This window comes from Chenopodium album, chromosome 18 (genome assembly GCF_948465745.1).
Source record: "Chenopodium album chromosome 18, dcCheAlbu1.1, whole genome shotgun sequence".
Taxonomy (NCBI): Eukaryota; Viridiplantae; Streptophyta; class Magnoliopsida; order Caryophyllales; family Amaranthaceae; genus Chenopodium; species Chenopodium album.
The window spans coordinates 50,037,055-50,043,054 of NC_137851.1; positions in this window are offsets into that span (position 1 = coordinate 50,037,055).

The following is a 6,000-nucleotide window of genomic DNA, read 5'->3' on the forward strand; positions in this document are numbered from 1 at the left end:
TGAAATGAATTGAATGGCAAGACATAACGTTGAGATTAAGCTATAATTTGTGTTGATGAAAATTTCAAGAGTTAATAGGTTTTGATTTTTATATGCACGGAAAAATAATTGGTAACCAGAAGTTCACTAGAATAATTTATATGTTGACAAAAATTAGGTGACCAGAAGCTCACCACGTACAAGTTATATGTGGAAATCTTAAGTAACTAGTATCCTACTATCAATGTTTTCAGTGATCCCGAAGATCACCACTTAGAGAAATTACAAGAAAATTTATATTTGTATTAAAATTCTCTTGATTGGGGCTATTGTATGTCAGCACATAAGAAATAGAATACGAAAATAGACAACTGCACAATTTATTACCCCCTATTAATATTGATCTCTAGAAGAGAACAAAATTTCATTATTCTCCAAAAGAAATAGAAATTTGTTGAATATATATGATTATCCTACGAGATGAAATTTGTTGCACATGAAATTGTATTCTAAGTTGGTGAAGAATTGCCCCAATATTTGAGATATTTTACCAACTTAGGGGGAAGAATTGAAGTAAGTTGGCAAAAAAAAAAAATTATAATTAGTTGATCCCTCTAATAATGATACTTTGAAAAGTTACATGCCAACTTTTGTATCAACATATGTTGCACATCTATGATTTGATTTGCACACCGTTATTACCCATCTAGAGGCATAAGTGATATATTTTGATTATAGTAATAATGATATTATGTGCATACATTAAGATAGATCTTGCCAATTTTTCTTTAAACCACTACACCTGAAGTGTAGTTTGTATGATCGGTTCCAATATAAACATGTGATATATGACAAGATAGTGCAGTTGATACTTTTAAAATATAATAATAGTATATTAATACCATAGTGTGAGGAACACCCTTGATAGGTGGTATAGATATTAGAATTATTATAATACATGGCCTATTATGTAAGAAAAGTTATGATGGTACCAATGAGAAATGCATTTCAGATATCATAGTAAAATAGCATGCGAAATGTACGCTAAAGGAATTTTATGATACCGGTACACAATGGAACCGATGAATAATATGCATATGCATGATAGAATAGACTAGTGAATAAGGTATCTAAAATATATGTCCATTTTTGTTGTCGACATAATGATAATGATCAAAAGTTTATTATGGACCAGAAGTCCAATGAAATAGTGATTTCTAAATCCACACTGTACAATATCTTACATTATTTTGAGTCTTAATTATGTCTATGTCATGTATGAGTCATAGGTTAATGAATTACTTATTGCATGTGTAGGAAGTTGTTAGATACATTACTCATTGTATATTTTGCTCAATATCTTATCATGATTTCTATATCTCATATTGCATGCACTAGTTTCCATATAATAATTGTGGTATGTGTGATTGTTTGTCCAAAGTATAGTAAAGCGTATTTACAACATTGATGGGAACTTACAAAGAAATATTCCAATGGGCTTACAGTTGTGATGAAATAATTGATGACGTCGATTTAATAGCATGTTATGAATCATGTAAAAGGAGTTCCTGAAGAACTTATATACGACATATTAAATATCCAGCCCTACAAATTTTTATGTCTTGAATATTGCAATTATTATCAAACTCTTGAAAAGTCTATGTGACTACATTATTGACATTTCAACCTGAAGTTTGAGCATATGAGAGTTAGTAAGATTTACTATTTGTATTTACAAGAGAGCTATCGTGTCAATTATGAAACGTCTAAATAATATCAATGGAATACTTATGCGCGAGAATATTTTCTCATGGTCCAGAAGAACCATGATTAGCGTACATAATTACATATGTTATATTATAATTCATATGAAATTGAAGAATGACATTAATAATATCAAGTTTTGTCATCAAATTATTATTAATGAATGTTTAATCAAATAATGATCACCTATATTTATTATTAACGACTTCCAGAAGAAGTCATAACCGCATAATTTTAACCTTTTTAATCAATTAAATAGAGATTTGGAATGATGATATTAGAGATAAATACATATATGGTGAAATAAAGACACTTTACATGTCCACGTGAAGACTTGAAGATGCAATTTCAGTTTAGGAGGATCGAAGATCAATGAGTGATATTTTACCAACTTATTAGAAGATATCCAACATATTGGATTCATTACTGCGATACTAGAAGATCTCAAGTTATGTATTCATTAGGGGGAGAAAATACGCGCTGCACTATTTTTCCCTTGACCATGGTTTTGTCCCACATTGGGTTTTCCTGGTAAGGTTTTTAATGAGGCAGCATCTCGAGCGTATTTCGAAGAATGTTGTACTCTTTTTCCTTCTTTAGGTTTTTATCCTACAGGGTTTTTCCTAATAAGGTTTTAACGAGACACAGTCTTCAGTAATGGACATCCAAAGGGGAGTGTTATGAAATATTGTGTGGATGCCCATTATACTCCTTGTATCATTCCAGAATATTCTAGATAGATTTAGGGTTTATATTCTTATCTAAGAAAACCCTAATTATATTGTATATATATATACCCCATTATATGGAATAGGGATATCCTGATCTATTCTCTATCAATGTCTCTTATATTTCTCCCATTTTATAACAGTCCTTGTATTCTTTGATTAATTATTTGTAATTGCTTCTTTCTATCATGCTTTTTTTGCAAATTTTCAAACTACAATGTTCTTTATTAACACTACAAGAAAAATAGCAAGTTTATTGTGGCAAAGAGGATGACTTGAATTTTGCATATTTGATCAATAAGGGCGATTGAATTAAATTCGCCCTCTTTGATCGAATATCTATAGTGAAAGGACCAAAGGCTGATATTAGTAAACCACAGCTTACAAACAGTTCATAGCACAAACATCATTATAAACTATCAATTCAAACCACAATATTGTTCAAAAAGAAATTATATTTATTGATTGAAATTGTTCAGTATATAAAAGAATTACGATAATGAAATAGTTGTAAAAGCACAATAAGGAAATATTTGTTCCAAGTAGAAGCATCGTTCGTTATTAGTCATGGGATAACAGGGATGACTTGAAAGAGAAAATCATCTATCATTACTCATGGGACGTGAATTCTGGAATTGAATATGGGACAGCAGGGACTTGAAAGAGAAAAGCATCCGCCCAAGAGTAGAAGTCTTTCTGAGCAGATTGATCAACCACTTCTAAAGTCTCAATTTCCAAGTTCCTAAAACAATCAAACATTGGTAGCTAAGACTGAGATACACCATGTTTGGATCATCAGGATGAAGAGTTAGCACTCTACCATACGCCTTGCACTTGTTAGCCAATTCAGTAGTGCACTTCAAACTAGCCTTTTTCACTAGACTCCAGTTAGAGCCATGTTCAAGACGCCAGAGATACAATGTACCAGTTTTATCACGCAACTGACAAGTCCACAGGGAACCACGACAACACGAGAATCCATCCATAGGAGCGAGCCACAACCTGTTTGGGCTTTGCTGGTGGCTCCATGTCACCATGCATCTTATAAGAGCCATTAGCTTGGTACTCGCATGTCACCAAGGGTCCGGGAGAACCCAAGAATAGGCGGATCTATGTCAGCTTCAAGCTTACAAGTGTAGGGATCATACACAAGGATACTTTGTCCAACTTGCACATGAAACTTTCCTTGGTAAGTAATTACAGGTATAGGAGAATAATTTGTTTGGGTTATTTGCCTGTTAATTTTATGAAACATAAATTCATGGGCGGAGTTACATTGGTGCACAGTGCATCACTAGCGGCCTGAAAAAAAAAATTCAATTTTATTATTTTTTTTATATAAAAAAAAAGACATGTTATTATAAATAACCGGTCTCTTAAATGATTGTAATAATGCTGGCAATGTTTAAACTATTCACAAGTCACAACCGTGTTGCTTTTTTTTTTTGTTTAATTAAAAGAGACCGGTTGTTTAAACAGTCGGTCTCTAAAGTCATATTTTTGCTATAGTTAAAACCAATGGGTCAAAGTAGTGGTGTAACAAGAAATTTTACATTAATGGGGCCAAGATGATCAAATATACAAAACATTTGTTTATTTCGTCTAGAAATAATTTTTAATATCTCATTGCAAAACTTATAAAATTTTGAATACTAAACTATAGTTAAGCTTATGAAAAAATTGGTGTTGAACTCTGGTCTCGGGAAGAATCCCCCTTCAATTTCCTCAAGGTAAACCAACTTAGCTACAATGTATAAGCTATAAATTCATGCATATTTAATTTTTAACTGAATCATTGGGGGGGGGCATGGCCAACCCCAACCCCCCCCCCCCCCCCCCCCCGCCTAATTATTTCGCCCCTGGGTCAAAGAGACTGGTTGTATTAAACAATAGGTAAGGTCATTTTACCTTTTCTTTTTCTTTGATATATTAAAAGTGGATATTAGAGCACTTTCTCACTCCTCCCACCCATTTCTCTTCAAGAGTAATTTTTTTTACCACTTCAATGCTTATAAAGAAAAACTCCTCACCACTATCTCTCTTTTTATTTCCTGTACCTCACCATAATACACATTACCTTTTTAATTTTCAATATTCTTTTTTTTTAATAATTGTTTATACTAATAGGATACACTTATGAATACAATTATAGTGCAATTAACGTTATAAAGTTTTTGTTTTGCTTTAATTAATTACGTAGTAAAATTTGTGTTTTGCTTTAATTAAAGTAAAGTGGATATTAGAGCACTAACACTAATGAGGAGTCTCTCTACCCACTTTCTCACTGCTCCCACCCATTTCTCCTCAAAAGTAATTTTTTTTTACCACATCAATGCTTATAAAAAAAACTCCTCACCACTATCTCTCCTTCTATTTCCTATACCTCTCCACAATACACATCACCTTTTTTATATTCAATATTCTTTTTTTTAATAACTGTTTATACTAATAGGATACACTTATGAATACAATTATATTGCAATTAACGTTATAAAGTTTGTGTTTTGCTTTAATTAATTACGTAATAAAATTTGTGTTTTGCTTTAATTAAAATTTATTTTTTTTTAATTTTTAAAAACCAAAAAAGTTTACTATTAAAAACGTTTTTTTGGAACTTAATTATTTAATTAAAACCGCATTTCTTAATTATATTACATTAATATAAAAATACAATGGAACTTTAAATAACGATAGTACAAATACTTTGGACCTGAAATAACGGTACGGATACAAACCAGATTATTGTAAATTAACCTTACTTTAACATAGACCTGAGTAATTAACGACACATTACAATAATTTACTCGGCATTATTAGGACCCTATTTTTGCCAAATGTGCTCTACCAAATCATGTTTGAGAGATAAATGGGTCTCCCTATCACACGAAGGGCAATCCGTCTCTGAACATACGTGTCAAATTCAATGTTGGGTGGACGTTCGACATTGTATTCGAAAGGGTCGTTGTTGTTCACCGTGACACTTATACTCGGTCCCGACCATACTGTTGTACGTTGGGGTGATCTTCTTCGTGGTACTGTCTCAAAACTTCAGCACTTGTGTAGTTTAATTTTGTCGTTCATCCTCTACAATCATGTTGTGCATAATGATACAAGCTATTATGTTACACAAAATGTCTTCATCGAAAGTAAGTGACGGTTGTCGTAGTATAGCAAACCTAGCTTGTAAAACTCCGAAGGCCCGTTCAACATCTTTCCGAGCTGCTACTTGTTTATCAGCGAATAACTTGTCTTTTTGAAGTCGATGATGTGTTATACCTTGTATAAAAGTTGGCCATCTCTGGTAAATTCCATCGGCTAAGTAGTAGCCCAAGTTGTACTGATGACTGTTCACCGAAAAATTTATTGGTGGTGAACGACCTTGTAGCACATCATCAAACACCGGAGATCGGTAAAGGACATTAAGATCGTTACATGAGCCAAGCATTCCAAAGAACGCATGCCAAATCCATAAATCTTGATCAGCAACGACTTCTAGAATGAGGGTTGCATTCTTGCTACGACTAGCATA